We start from the raw sequence: 16,357 nt of genomic DNA on the forward strand, positions 1-16,357 counted from the left end.
CAAATTGAAATCCTTTATTGATCAGCTGCCAGAGGAAGCAAAGGAACAATACAAAGCCAATGTTGCAGAGGGCTCCTTAATTGCCGAAACAGCCCTGCAGGCCTCCCTTGACTCTGCTGACACGAGAGCCCAATCCATGGCCACATCAGTTGTCATGCGTCGAACATCATGGCTCCACCTCTTTATATTCCCTAGGGAAGTACAAGCTGCAGTTGAGGACCTGCCCTTTGAGAGCCAAAAACTATTTGCTGAGAGCACAGATCCATCTCTTCATACCTTTAAATGAACAACCTTGTAGACCGTAGGCATTTACGTTCCCTTGAACAAGAAAAAATAGGGCAGATTCTATACCCAAAGATTCTGTCCTGCCCTGTATTCCCAACCCCAGAGACAATATGATCACAGCCGCAAGCAAAAACAAGTGAGATGCAGGCAGAACCAGGGTCAGCCTGCCACATTTCAATCTTCAACATCCTGTGAATCATTTTGAAGTATTAGTCGAGGACTCGAGACCTCTATCTTCTCCCCTGCTGGATTATCAGATGACCTCCAGTCTCTTTTTGGAGACCATCTGCTATCACACTACTCAGTCACATCACTGCAGACATGGGTTCTGGAAATCATCCAGAAGGGTTACTCTGTCCCATTTATTTCTATTCCCCCTGCCCACCCACATTCCCTGTCCCTCTTCAGGGACCCCTCTCACGAGACTCCATTGCAGCAGGAAATAAACCATCTCCTGCAACTAGGAGCCGTGGAAATAGTATCACTCCAACATAGGGGAAGAAGGTTTTATTCCTGTTGTTTTCTCAAGCAGAAAAAGAACGGCGGATGAAGACCCATTCTGGACTTACGTAGATTCAACAAGTTTGTACTGATGCAATGCTTCAAAATGGTAACCCTGGCAACCATAATCCCCAGCATTAGAGAAAGGAGATTGGCTCTCGTCCCTTGACCTACAAGATGCCTACTTTCATGTCACCATTCATCCAGCACACACAAGATTCCTATGCTTCACATAGGCCATCAACATTACGAAGACAAAGTGCTACCCTTCGGATTATCGACACCCCCAGGGGGGTATTCTCCAGGGTCCTAGCCATCACCGCAGCTCACCTCCACAGGCTACGGGTAATGATCTTCTCATACTTGGACGACTGCCTTTATAAGAGCACCAACTCAGCACATGGCAGTACAAGCCACACAAACTACTATAACCCTCTTCACCAACCTAGGGTTTCAAATAAACATCCAAAAGTCCACCTTGGTCTCCTAGTCCAGCAACTAGAGTTTATAGGGGCCTATCTTGATTGCCTCTCGGCACACATGAGATTACCCCAACAGTGATTCCTCAACCTAAACAGGCTGATAACAGTGATCACAGACAGCCCCCAAACATCCGCCAGGGCCTGCCTACAACTCCTTGGGCATATGGCTGCTACAGTTTACGTAGTCAAACATGCCAGACTCCATATGAGATGCCTACAGGCCTGGCTTTCCACCTGCTATATTCCACACAAGCATTCCCTCCACAAATGGCTCACTATTCCCCGCAGAGCGAAGGACTCCCTCAAATTGTGTATGCAACTGGAAAACATCTGCTTGGGGGTTCCATTTCAACAAAAATATCCCACTGTAACACCACAGATGCCTCCTTCGTGGGATGGGGAGCCCATCTGGACAGCAGAACATTTCCTACTGCTCATCTGCAACAATACCATTGAAGTCCTCACAGACAACACAGCCTGTATGTCTTATATAAACCGACAGGGTGGAGCTCAATCATACCCTCTTTACATCGAGGCACTACACCTCACAAGGCATATTTTGTATGAAGATTATTACAAGAATATGTAGGGTGTAAATACAAGGGGGCATTCGGTCATAATCAGTAATTGAAAAAATATTCCAGAATAGTTGCTGGTTTAGCAGATAAATATGCACTGTCTATGGTGGAGCTTAGGTTGATTTAAGTATGTTTCTCAGGAATATGAAGTTTTCACACCTCTAAGTCATGTAGCTAGGTTAACCTAATTTTAGATGTAGACCATTCCTCACTTAGTAATATATATTCAAATCTCGTTTTAAGAATTTTGTGCCTACTTCAGGCATTTCTGATACACCTCTCACTATAATATTTAAAACACCTGTGAGGTCACGATGTACAAATATTTAGTATCAAATTATATTTGAATACAGGCTGCGAGAGCTGGAAGACTAGGGTAAGCAATATTTAAACAGTTCATTAATCTACTTAGCTTTTTGAATAAGCACCTTATCACTGATTTTCATACAGATATCCTATAGTCACCCTGATCGCACAAACTACCAAAAGTAAATACTTTAGTCTTGGCCCTGTAGAATAATATTTAATCAATGCCCTAAATTTACTCTGGACATGCACACTCCAGAATGTAATGAAAACTATCAGACTATGGAAACGTAGATATATAAGAATCACTCTTAAATGTTTTCAAAGTTTTCTGTATGGAGAGATACGGTTTCTCATTTTCTGTATTTCTTAACCCCTCTTTACGACTAAGGATGTTTTCAAAATAAAAAAAACCATACAGAATCCGTGAATTAGCTGTCCCTGATTTCAGCAGCAATTAGGGCAATTACTGTCAAACACAGGATTATGACTTTTGAGTGATGTATGAGCAGATCATAGAAATGTAGGGCTGAAAGGGATCTTGAGAGGTGATCAAGTACAGCCCCCTGGACTGAAGCAGGACTCAGTAAACCTAGACCATTCCTGGCCTGTTTTTGTCTAATCTGCTCTTAGAAATCTCCAATGATGGGGATTCTACAACCTCCCTTGGAAACCTGTTCCGAAGCTAATTACCCTTATAGTTAGAAAGCTTTTCCTAATATCTAACCTAAATATTCCTTGCTTGAAGATTAAGCCCATTACACCAACCTCCAGTGGACATGGAGAACAATTGATTACCATCTTAATCGGGGTAGCTTCATTTGTCCTGCTCAGCAGGTGAATGCAGAACTGGGAGATTGACCAGAGCCTGAGCTTTCACATTTTTTGTAATTTTGTTTTTAAATGGCTTTTAAACTTTGAAGTAAAATCTATGCTCTGGGCAGGGGGCTGGATCCAGGTGGCACTCTTCTTGGGCGGCTCCCTGGAAATGGCAACCCATCCCTGCTGCTCCTAGACAGAGATGCGGCTAGGTTGCTCTGTGCATTGCCCCTGCCCCAAGCACTGGCTCCGCAGCTCCCATTGGCCATAAACCACATTCCCTTCTGCACCCCAGTGTCTGCCCTGAGCCCCCTTCCACAGCCTGCGCCCCGCACTCACTCCCACACTCCAGCCCTTCATAGCCGTTCCTCCACCTAGGAGCAGCAGGGACATGTTGCTGCTTCCAGGGAGCCACACGGAGCCAGGTAGGGAACCTGCTGGCCCAGTGCCAACCAGACTATAAACTGGACTTTCAATGAAGATCAGAAATGCCAGTTTATAGAGCTTTCCGGTTGGTAAAGTGCTGGATAACACAGCTTTTACTGTACTATGTACTTATTTCCAGGAATGAAAATTCTGAAGAAAAGGCATGCATTTTATAATGGACTCCACTTATCTGGAGAATTATGGTTTTTTTTTGTTTTAAGTAAGTTTACAATTTATTAGACTACTGCTTGAAGAGCTGGTACATCACATTCCCAGTGGGCTCCCCCTGCCCTTAGTATCAGCAAAATTATCTGTTCATCATAGATTATTAGGGTTGGAAAGGACCTCAGGAGATCACTTAGTCCAAACCTCTGCTCAAAGCAGGACCAATCCCCAAATGGCCCCCTCAAAGATTGAACTCACAACCCTGGATTTAGCAGGCCAATGCTCAAACCACTGAGCTATCCCTCCCCCCATGTTGTGTTTTCCCTTTGAAGTGTTAGGTCAAGAGCTACCTTCCTGTGGTAGCAAAGTAATGCTTTGTATTCATTTACCTTTCCAAGATGTAGGTACATGCCTATATTTGTCACAGAAATATTACACATCTTATTTTTGCATCGATTTGTAGTCTTTCTTCAAAAGAGAAGTTACTTACAATTTGGAACCATGCTAAAATTCTGCACCAGTTTCTTTCTCCCACTGCCAGTTGAAATAACCTTCTCTGTATGCCATAAGTATTTTAAATCCAGTTGTTTGGAACTGGTATGAATTTAGAATTCCCTTTTTAAAATTGCCATTTTAAAAATCATGTTTAAAACTTCTGCTTCGAGTTTGTAGTTGCATATTAATCTGAGGCATTCCAAAAACAAGTGGTATAAACTTGCATAGAGTACCTTACATATAACAATATAGCTTTCGTTCTTTTTGCTTTCCTGTAACGTGTTAAAAGTAGAATATGACTACACGTGGAAAGTGAGGTCAAATTTGAGGTCAAAGTAATATTGTATGGTTGGAAGTAAAGACTTATTAGCAAAAGGATACCAAGATACACACATAGATACACTCAGAAGCCTCAAATGAAGAGATGTACATGAGGAAATTGAAATAAGAGGATAAACTAACTTGAGAAGTTCAAACGCTTTAAAATTTTAATGCATAATTTTGGTGGTTGAGCATAAAAAGAGGCATATTATTTTCTCTAAGGAGAAATAATTATTAAACTTTGTTATGGTGTAAATTTCCCTTGGCATATTTTATATGCCCCCTTTCTATATGCAGCATTATTCTTTTTTTGCTTTCCTGTATCTACCTCAAAGTGTTTGCATCTCCTCCTTGCTCAAATGGTCCCCTACTACAGAGTGAAATAGTTTAATTTAAGTAAGTGTATAGTTTGATAGAAATAACCAATTCTAGTGGATAATCTGATGCTTTCATCTGTGATCATCAGAGGCAACAGTCCAAAAATTATCTGACCCATTTCACCAATCCAAGTATTATCTGATTTGAGTGCTCTACTCTCCAAGTCATATTTATGGTTAACCAGTTAGATTTCAAAAGCAAGAATAGGAAGCATTGTAGCATTTATTGGCATGCAGTATTTCTCTCTGAAATGAAAAATGTGCTAAGGATGGCAATATGATACAGCTGTTACTTGCCTCTTGAGATCACTGTGAGGGATAACACCTGTGGCTGAAACCTCTGATATCATTTCATAAATAATTTCCATTCTCTGGTGTCCTGTTTGGTACATGGTGTTTTGAAATGTGTGTGGATTTGTTTGTTTTGTTTTGATTACTGAGGGCTGGTCTTCACGACAGAGCTAAATTAATGCCGATGCAATTGATGCAGCTGCATCGATTTAGCAGGTCTAGCGAAGACGTGCTCCGTCGATTTCTGCTTCCGCCTCTCGTTGAGGTGGAGTACAATATCAGTGGGAGAAAATCTTCTGTCAACATAGCGTACTGTGGACCCTGCGGTAAGTAGATGTAAGCTATGCCAACTTGAGTTACGCTACTAACGTAACTCAAATTGGATAGCTTAAGTCGACCAGCAGCTGTAGTGTAGACAAGTCCTTAGTGAAGAATGTTTCTCTATTAGAACAATCACAGATAAAGGTAGGAGGCTACATATGTTTATGCAGAAGTATAATTCATTCATGTGTTTATGGAACTGGTGTTTCTTGTAGGGCCAGGGAAGTTCATAAATCCATTGATCAATCTCTCTACATCTGAGTGTTTAGGTTTTGATCTGAATTAGTGGAAGATAGACATAAGAACTACATCAGATATGTACGACTTCCCAGGGCACATGGGTGTAGGGTTGGGCCAGGTGGGCTGCCTATGTCCTCCTCTGCACCCTAACTGCAGAGAGAGGAAGTGATCTAAAACTTCCTGCTATTCGAGACTGGACACCAGTGAAAGAGGCGTTGGGAGATTCTTGGGGGACCTCACTTCCCTTGCTCTCCACACCTCAACCCTGTTTTTTTTCCTGTAAGTGTCTGAAAATGAGGCTGAGTTTTTCTGTAAGGGTAGGGAGGGAACGTGGATGTTCAAACTGTGTGAAGAATTCTGACTGGCAGCCTGATCTAAGGGAAGCATGGAAAGACAATTATAGGATGAAAGGGAAATAGAAATAATTGTACTTTTGGCAAATTGCTTTTTTGTTTTTGTCTATCTGTTTTTCCTTTTACATTGTAAGCTCTTAGGGGCAGGTACCTTCTTCTATAGGTGTACAATTCCTAGTCCAAAGGGGGTCCGAACCCTGGTTTGGGGTCTTTAGGTGCTACTGGAATGCAAAAAAGAAACAGTACCATCATTTCTGTTGGGGGGAGGGTATTCATGTGCATTTGTCCCTTTTTATATGAAAGGATGGGAAATTTTTCTTGATATTCCAGTTTGAGACTTATACTGTATGATTAAGTGGAGCTTGAGGAGGTTAAAGAACAGATGAGCAGGACATACCTGGAAGTCTTGAACCATTATTTTAAGACCCCTGGGATCATTTGGTGGTACAATGGCATGTGGGTGCTGAGTGCCACTTCCTAAAACTGTTTACTTCCTTGGTATTGTTTACAAGTGTTTCTATGGCAGTCATCACTGCAGTATCTGGATGCCTCACAAACATTAATGAATTTATTCTTATCATTGTGTGTGTGTGTGTGTGTGTGTGTGTGAGAGAGAGAGAGACACACACACACACACACACACACACACACACAGAGACAGACCCCTACCTGTACTAAGCATATGGAAATAGGCTGGGCAAAAGGAGTTGCGAGGGAGATCCTTCTTTCTAGTAGGATTCTGCAGGGACCTTATTAATTGTTTTGGGTTTCTTTCCTTCCTTGCCAAAAAAAATATAAATGTGTAGTAAAGATTACTTTACTTTTTTAGTGACCTGCAGTTAAAACAGTATTGTCAAGGTCAGAAATAGGAGCTGCAGAAGTCACAGAGGCCCTGGAGAGTCATGGAATCTGTGACAGACTCGCAGCCTTAATTACAATAAGTTTAGGCCTTAATGTATTTTGTATTGAATTCAGATTATTTTTTAAAAGAAAAACTTAACAAAATCAAAAAAAATCCAACTTAAATAAACTTCTAAAAAAATTCATAAGTTTTTATTCATCCTGCACTGTATCTAGTGAGGGAATTTTTAAATTACATTATAAATCAGTCCTTCATAGGCAACATACTGTGATAGCATATGAATGAATTGCAGAGGTATCGGGTCCTTTTTGCATTTCCTGTCCTTGTGTGCCTAGTGACACAATAACCTAAAAATATGCAGAAAGCTGTCTGAGAAAGGAACAAACTTGAAAACTGGTCTCTGGTTACTTATTTTCCAGCAAGTTTTTAAGTTGCATAAATATTGGCACAGTCTGTTCTCACAGAACATTGACATCACTTATAAACATTGAATCATTTCCCTTGATTTTTCTCATAATCCTTTCTGGCATATAGAGGTTGAAATAACACGTAAAACTTTCCAAATGTTTTTTACGTAGGCTTGTCTCTTTGCCTTATAAGTGCTCTCTTATTCATGTGTCTAGAGACAGCCGTAATAATCTTGGAAAGAAATGTGGTGAGTAGTTGGTGTACTGAATGTGTTTTTCCTGTCTGCTTAACCCATTTGTTTCTTTGCAGCAATATCTTTGTTTCAATATCTTTAATTTCTTCCTCTGAATCATTGTTTCAAGACCAAAAAGTAAAATAGACTTTCAGTTCTAGCATTTGAATAAATCCAGGGGGTCAAGATTAATATTTTCTATTGATCATGGTAACAACCTCTGCATTCATTTGATGTGCTCTGTTATATCTTTGTAATGTGTAAATCTGGATTTTTCACTAACCTTTTGTGAATATTTACCATGGTCTCTAAAATGCATAGATTTGTCTGAATGATAAACAAATTCCAGAAACTTTTTTGGTTATTCATATTTGACTTTTTTGTTGGTGAAAGATTTCAGTATCTTCTTCCAAAAAATTTTAAACTCTGAATGTTCATTCTAAGAGTGAAATCCTGGCCTAGTGGCAAAATTTCCCTTTGACTTCAAATGGGGCCAAGATTTCACTCTTAGAATGAAGTTGAAGAGAATTTTGCCACTGACTTTACTGGGGCCAGGATTTCACCCTAAGTGTTCATTTAAATTGACTTTTTCACGCATTCCAAATTCTAGTCTTTCTTTACAATAGTAAATACTTCCTGCTGTTTCAGCTCTCACTCCACTTCCTCACTAAAAAGATTTACTATCATATATTCACTATTCCCATTTATTTCACTATTGCTGGACATTTTTGCAAATGCAGCTTCTTTAATGTTTTAGATAATTTTTCTATTTATTCTGTTTTACAACCAGTGCAAACATAGGCAAGTCTCTTGAAATAACCAAGGAACTAATACACATTACCCAATTCATATGCTTTTGAATGTTATGTTGTCGCTCTGTGTTTGAGTTTTTGTACTAACAAAAACCTCTTGCTAGTGGAAATAACTGTTAAATTGATGCTTCCTTGCAATTAAATTGCACAGGCTAAAATTTCTGGGCAAAGACACTTAAAATAAGTTTTTAAAATTATACTTTGGCATTCTAATTGCTTATGCAAACATTTGATGAGTAAATATTACTTCCTGTGTCTAACTATTGAAATCTAGAGCAGTACATTTCACCCTTGGTGAATAGTTTTTGTTGCAGCTTCTAGCACTATAATCTATGCCCCCTCTTTTTCCATTCTTTTACTGTCAACTTAATTTAAGCTTTGATGATAAAACTAAGAGCAATTATTGGAAAAAGTAAATCTCTTGCCTGCCATTTATTCCATGTGTGTGTCATTTAAAAATTAGTCATAAATTGAGGGCCTCTCTGATGTCCCAGAATTGATGCCCTATTTTAGGCTTTGTTCCAAGGATTTACTTGCTAGAGAATAAAGAGATGCATATCAAAAACTGTCTCTGAAGCTTTTAATTGAACATCAAAGCTAGACTATGTTGTAACTATTAGTTATTACCTAACATAGATTGTAATACTTACGTAAGTAAGCAGTGGCATCACTTATACTATATATTTTTCCAAGCATTTGGACAACTGAACTATAAAAATTCTGTAACTAACTTGTAGTTGGTAATATAAAGTGTTTTGTTGGCTTATGAGAAAGGACTTTGTGTATACTGTAACAGTTTCTCCCAAACTGATCTCGTCTAAACAGCTAGCATATTGATGAATAAGCTTTGTTTCACATTGAAAAATGAACTGACTAACATGAAGGAAAATCCATTGGGAACTCTGAAAATATAGCTATGATCATGGTTTGTTATTTAGATTGTACAGTATTAGTACTGAAAATGTGCTAGTTTCTTTTTAAACAGAGGGTAGTACAGTTCCACTGAAAATATAGTTCCTGCCTCAAAAAATTGCAGCTCCACTATACTGTCTCCAAAATATAGTGTGTAGTCAAAATGGTTTTGAAATTAACACATAATAAGGCTTACAGTACAACATTTTTTCCCTAAACTGATGCGATGTAGTATATGACTGTGTGTTTTTTTTGCCCCCCCTGGGATTACAAAATGTCTTCATTTTCATAAAACAAGGATTATTACCCCATTTCCTCCCCCCCTCCCCCCGATACAATGTGAACTTTGTCATACTTAGTATTAATCCCTACTTGGCTTGCCTTGAGAATGTCCTTGATGGTTTCACTGACACAAGACATTTGCTTCCCTCCCCCCCCCCAAATGACACATGGAAAAATAAATAATGAAAGCACAAGCTTAGATGTCAGCACCAGGGCTCGTTTTGTAACCAAATGAAATCAATATCTAGACATTCTGCTGGTCTGAAATGATTGTTTATGATGTCTATTATATGTAATATATGCTGTGGTATAAAGGTTTAAATGGCATGAGTTTGGGATGGTCACATTACCAATGAGTAGAAAAGCCTTAGTTATATACATCATCCCATAAGTGCCAATAAGACCTTTAAATCATCATATATTGTGTTTTTGTACTTGTCTCATGTTTAAAGAAAAGCTATTCTAGCAACTCCCAGAAGATGTGGGGTGTGTGTGTGTGGTTTTTTTTAAAGTATTGGGACTTTTTCCATTAGCCTATAATGGCTTTTCTACACTGACTGGGGGATCAACATGCATTTGATCTGTGGTCTATTTAGGTCTTCATTAGACCCGCTGAATTGACCATCGATGCATTGTTTTCCTGTCGACTCCTGTACTCCACCGGATTGAGAAGAGTAGGGGGAGTCAATGGGAGAGTTTCTCCTGTCGACATTGTGTTGTGTGGACCCTGCGGTAAGTAGGTCTAAGCTAGTCTACTTGAGTTATGCTAGTCACATGACTCAAATTGCATAACTTAAATAGACTTTTCCCTGTAGTGTAGACAAGGTCTTATTTATTCTAGGCAGGTCAACGCTAGAAGTGCTACAGCTGTGCCGCTTTAGTGCGTCTGGTGACCACGGTCTATGCTGATGGGAGAGCGCTCTCCCGTCAGCATAATTACTCCACCTCTGCAAGAGGTGGAAGCTACGTTGGCAGGACACTGTCTCCCACTAACGTAGTGCCAGTGTGGACAGCGCTTAGGTCGCTGTAACTTGTGTTGCCCGGGGGTGTCTTTTTTTCACACCCCTGCATGACACAAGTTAGACCAACTTAGTAGTGTAGACCTGCCCTATGAATCCAACCATCTAAGGGTCAGAGAGATGAATTTTATAACTAATAAACTGTTAGAACATTTAGAGCATTTTTAATCTTAAAATAACTACCCCTGAAGAAAGAGAACAAACTTTAAAGTCATAACACTTATAGATATAGGAAATATACCACTGATGCAGGACTGAATCTTAGCCACACTTGGGGTTGTACAAACATAATAATTGAGAGAAACATACCACATTTGGGACAGAAGAAAGAAATCTCTTTTACTACACTGTTATATTAGAGGTGGGAAACCTTGGGGTGCTTAGAGGCCGAACTTCCTTCTCCCTCCTTTAAGGTAAGTATATTCTGCCTATGGTTACCATCAGTACTTAATTTGTGCCAGGGCTAAGCACCGTCGCCTCCAGGCCCAGCAGTTCATAGCCCTGGCACTTCTTGGCTTGCTATGTCAGTTATGAAAGGAAAAAAAATTGCTTCAGCTCTGGCACATAATTGGTTGAGCCCTGGCGCCTCTTTATTACAATACAATACTGGTTACAATACATCCTGGAAGCTGGAGGGGGGGCTGCAGGAATTGAAAAGTTGTTTTTGTATCCCTGCAGACTGGCTGAGGCATGTTCTAATGGCTCACAACTTTAAGCTCAGTCATATCTGATTGATCATGTGCCAGAGGTACACAGTCATAGGGGTAATTTCAGTAGATTTCCATAGAGTTTAAGGGCAGAAGGTATCATTTAGTCTGACCTCTTGCATATCATAGGTCATTAACTTTCACCCACATACTCCCTCTGTATTGACTAAAGCATGACTGAACATGTTCAAAGTACAAGACTAAATGTGAGTAACATGTATATTTTGTGACTTTGGTGAAAACTTACTCTGATTCATTTAAAAGAAGATAAGAGTAGTGACACCATCTTTCTTTTCAAAAGGATAGAGGAGACCATGAATTCATCTTCACTGTTTAAGTACATAAATAGCAGGTTAAATTTTTGGTTTCTACACTTAATATTTTTACTTAACTTGGTACACAATCTTATCAGTCTCTCTTCTTCCCTCCCCCCCCCAATCTTCTCTCCCATTTTACTGTAGATTGAATCATCTTTGAAGAAAACCCAGTCATTACTTTTAGATATTCTGTAAGTATCTTAACATACATTTGTTAAAGGCAAAAAGTTACAAGTGTTTTTCTTTATTTATTTTAAGTTTGGACTTATTTTCATCAAATTCTATGGGATTTTTGGATTTCCAGCTGATCTTAATAGAATGGAAGTCTCTCTCAAACTACATATTTTACAAATAAGCTAAGTCATCTATTTAAAAACATCATCTTTTTACCATTGAATCTGATTGGAAACTTCCACAAAATGCAGCCTCTGTTTTGCCTTAACATGAATGTAAATGGCAGTGTGTGTGTATGGCTTGAACATTGCATTGCTAATTATAGAAGCAAGGTCAGCAACTGCAGATCTCTGGCAAAAGAGGCATTTTGTTAACTCGGCTTTTTTTCCTTTCAAATAAATGTTCTGAAATCTCTATCAGCATTTAGGTGCCTAAAATGTTTAAATAAAACTTTAAATGAAAAGAGTAAAGTAACGGAGGTATGGGTTGATACCAAGATCAGCTGAGAAGAGAACACTGAAACAATCTGATACACCGCTACCCCGCTATAACGTGACCCAATATAACACGGGTTTGCATGTAGCAGCAGGGCTCGGGCAGCGCTTTAAAGGGTCCAGGGCTCCAGCTGCTGTGGGGAGCCCCGGGCCCTTTAAATCACCGCTGGAGCCCTGCCACTGCTACCCTGGGGCTTGGGCAGCGGGGCTGGGCTGGCGATTTAAAGGGTCCAGGCTCCTCGCAGCTGCCAGAGCTCTTTAAATCACCCCTGGAGCCCTGCCGCTGCCACCCCGGGGCTGCAGCAGCAGGGCTCACCGGTGACTTAAAAGGGCCTGGGGCTCCCCATGGCCAGAGCCTTGGGCTCTTTAAATCACCGCTGCAGCCTTGCCACCGCTACCCCGATATAACAGCATTTCACTTAGAACGCGGTAGGGATTTTTGGCTCCCCACAACTGAGTTTTATATTGGGGTAGTAGTGTATTTAAGATCATGCCTTTTATGTGTGGCTAAAAATGACTGAGGATGGCAAGCCTTCACCATTTCCTTTGAAGTGTGACAAAAGATCAGATTCAGTATTATTACACCTAACCCCTAAATTTAGATGTGGGTAGTCTTAGCCAAAACATTACATGTGAAATTGGATAACAGGCATTTTATAGTAGTTGCAGTCTACTCTTCTGGTACAATAATCATATTTTGGTTTTAAAAAGCAGATAACCTTGATAGCAGTGAGTTTAAAAAAATGAATTAATATATTGTGAAACTTCTTGATAAATCATGGAAAAACTAAAACTTTAATTATCATTATTTTATTTGCATTATAGTAGTGCCTAAATCAGGGGTCTATTGTGTTAGATGCTGTAAAAACAGTAAGACAGTCCCTGCCTCAAAGAGCTGACAATCTAATTTAAGACCAAGATGCAACAATGGGTATAATAAACAATGGGAAAGTGTGTTGGCAGGAGAATGAGAGGCAAATGGCAATAATGTTAATGTTAATGTTGATCATCTGTGTGCAAAACTCGGTTTCCTTTTGGAATACAAATCCAACTACAGAAGCCCACTGTAGAAGGGTAACTAGTACTTTGATATTACATCTGTGGGTGCCAGACAAAATCCTAATGCAGGTAGAGTATGTGTTCATTTTAAATTACTGGTAGTTAATACAGAAATGATCTTAAAATTGTTTGTTTTGGGCCATATGCTTCAGATAAGTATGAGTAATAGTAAATGTGAGGATCCTTAATAAAGTACCTAATAGATTTAGAACTCGTTGGTATCCCCTGTAATTCTTCAGTATACTTACACAATGAAAATACCTTTACAGTGTAACTTAAATCACTCCTTTCATTGTGTTGAAGGCACTGTACAAGCTGTTTAAACACTCACATTAAAATTAATAATTGGGCAGCCTATGCTTTTTCTACAATCTTTATTCCAGTTTAGAATTTTACTTATCTTGGTACCAATACTTAGATATATTTATTTATCTTCTACGTTTGCTAGTTTGTCTCCGGATCTTCTGTCATATTAAGGGACAGGTCTTGCTGAAAAAAGCAGTGTTTGCATGTGAAAATGGGGAAAGAATGTATGTTAGATGTCAATCCATTCAATCTCAAATATGTGTCAAGGGACTGAATAGACTGACCCTTGCTCCTGTCGATTTGTAAATTCTCAGGTCCCAGTTCTTCCACCTTTACTCAGGCTGAGTAGTACTTACTCAACAAGTAGTCATGCTGGTTTCAGTGGGACTGCTTGTTGAGTAAGGCAATGACATTGTGCCTTTAAGTTTGCATTAGCCTACTGTAATCTATTCTCTCGTTCACTCACTACGCTATGTTGCATGTTTTTGTCTCTTGAAACCAACACTGAGAAGGGAATTCTCAGTATTTTCATCACATTGTGTGGTGTTAACTGCCATGCACTGGAGCTTTAGCTTTAGTCCTAGCATTTCTGCTTTTTATGTACAACCTAAGCTAATTCAAAACACATCCCAACTGAAGTAACTGGAATGAAATTATCAACACGTCATTTAAGACAAATAGTGTAATAAATATCTGCCATTCATTTGAAGAGACTGAAGTTTGGAGTGCAAAACAGATGTTTAGGGCTTTCTTCAAAAGACTTATTTATGTAAGACCTATTTTAATCTAATGGAGCTACTCTATAGTAACTTGGGTTTAATACACACAAATGGCAATTCAAATAGCTGCTGGTAATACAGTGAGAATTATTCTGTTATGCTCTGTTTGCTGAGCAGCTACTCTGGGGCACTTTTTACAGGGTATGGCTACGCTCAAAACTTCAAAGTGCTGCCACGGGAGCGCTTGAAGTGTGAGTGTGGTTGCAGCGCCAGCACTGCACATACTCCACATCTTCATGGGGCCGCACTCCCAGTGCTGCGGCACTGTTTACACTGACGCTTTACAGCGCTGTATCTTGCAGCACTGTAAAGCGCCAGTGTAGCCATAGCCACAGTATCAGTCTAGTGAAACCTGTCTTAAGCAATCACAGTGACTAGCTTATTGGGTACTTCATTAAGGTGGCCATCTAAGAAAAGTGAAACATAACTGTACTTGAATGAATGATATTTTGAGGTGAGTTAGGATGAGCGCTTAGTTAAAGCAACTGATTTCAGTGGATAAGAAAGACGTCACTGTACTTAAATCTTGGTGAGAAAACATGTACTTCACTCCAGGGGAGGGAAAATCTGTATTGTATCAGAATTCAGTTTAGTACCTGTGACTCACTCAATTTATTTGCCAAATATGCAATTCTTAAAATTATTCTGTAGAATGAAAGCACTAATTATCTCCTACCTGATAGCATGGCATGTACCTACACATCTCTGACATTTCATTCAATCAGACTATGCTTATACATAAAGGATACTATGTGTTGCTGTGTGCTAAAGAAAATGTAATTGCCATATTAATAATGGATATTGTTGGTGCTTGTTGTGCTGTTATTGGCAGTTGTCACTTAAAAATTGAAATTCTAGTCACTCTCCCTCACCTCACCTGAGGTGGTGAATATATAACTAAATTCCTTGGTGTGTCTATACATTCTCCATTCTTGATGGTGCCCTGAGAGAATTCCCCCATCCTCAAGTCTCTGTTAATCAGACCTCCATCTTCCAGGAGGGGAGAGGATAGGCCTTGCCCTAAAGCAGTCAGCACTGCTTCCTAATGTGTTAGAGGAGCCGTTTTGGTAGGTGCTTCCTTTCCTTTGCTTCCCTGGGGCTGTGTGCATTGCCTCCACAGCACTTGCGTCCTTCATCTGACCAGGAAGCAAGGGTTAAATACTGTAGCTAACCCATATCTCGCACATGTCAATGCAGAATACTGGTGTTAGGCCACTGAGTTGGCCCAAACTAAAGTTGTGATTTAAATTGTGGGGGGTTTTAAATATCTACCCATTAGTCCTCTCACAGGCCTAATTTTTACAGTCACTGCTCAGGAGAGATTTCTGTGGAATCAGTCAAATACTTCAGGATTTGATTCTGGTTTTATGATAAAAGATGATTTGGACTTTTTCTTCTAGAAATCCTTAAATTTGTGTATTAGAGTAATTGCCTCACAAATCATGTCCGTGTAAGCTGTGCACAGCAGTTGTGCACATTCAAATAGAGCTGCTCAAGCCTGCTTTAAAGTAAAAGCAGTTACCCAGGTGATGTCAGAAGAGGAGCTATATGAATCTTGTGTATGTATTAGGTCTACAGTGTGTGGGTTTTTATTTATTTTGAGCAGTCTCAGTAAATATGCTGTATTCTGAACACTGAGTTGATATAACTTTATTTCTGAAAGTCATTAAAAAAAAATCAGTACTACCATATCTTCCTAGCACAAATATTTAAGAAAAAAGCTACTGGCCTTTGACCATAGTTATGCAACTTCAGGATTGCAACTTTAGGATTGCTCAACTAGCTTAGAAACACAATATTTTGATATATAAAGGACACAGTGCACTTTAAAAGACCAGAATTATTTAAACAGAGACAAACGGGATGGAAGGGGGACCTTACAAGAGTAAATATTTGTGGAGGTAAAAAACAAATAAGGAAAAGATTCCTCTCAGTCTTCAAAACCAATTGCTCATGTGCCTCTCAAACCAGTTACTTCAGCCTCCTTGGTCTTGCTGCATGTTGGGGTGAAATCATGAAGGACTGAAACTAATG

General features: G+C 39.5%; 1 protein-coding gene across 5 annotated transcripts in view; it reads left to right on the top strand.

Moving 5' to 3' along the window:
* The window catches only part of ACSL4 (acyl-CoA synthetase long chain family member 4), a 55,021-nt gene that overhangs the window by 18,406 nt on the left and 20,258 nt on the right, over nucleotides 1–16,357 (top strand). For 4 of the 5 annotated variants that reach the window (XM_030574321.1, XM_030574322.1, XM_030574325.1 and 1 more), the window contains exon 2: nucleotides 11,656–11,702. The gene's annotated coding sequence lies outside the window, so the exon portion shown is untranslated. Of the gene's footprint in view, nucleotides 1–10,158; nucleotides 10,201–11,655; nucleotides 11,703–16,357 lie in introns of those variants that run through there. The other variant, XM_030574324.1, reaches the window with a different exon arrangement.

This window comes from Gopherus evgoodei, chromosome 9, assembly GCF_007399415.2.
Source record: "Gopherus evgoodei ecotype Sinaloan lineage chromosome 9, rGopEvg1_v1.p, whole genome shotgun sequence".
NCBI lineage: Eukaryota > Metazoa > Chordata > Testudines > Testudinidae > Gopherus > Gopherus evgoodei.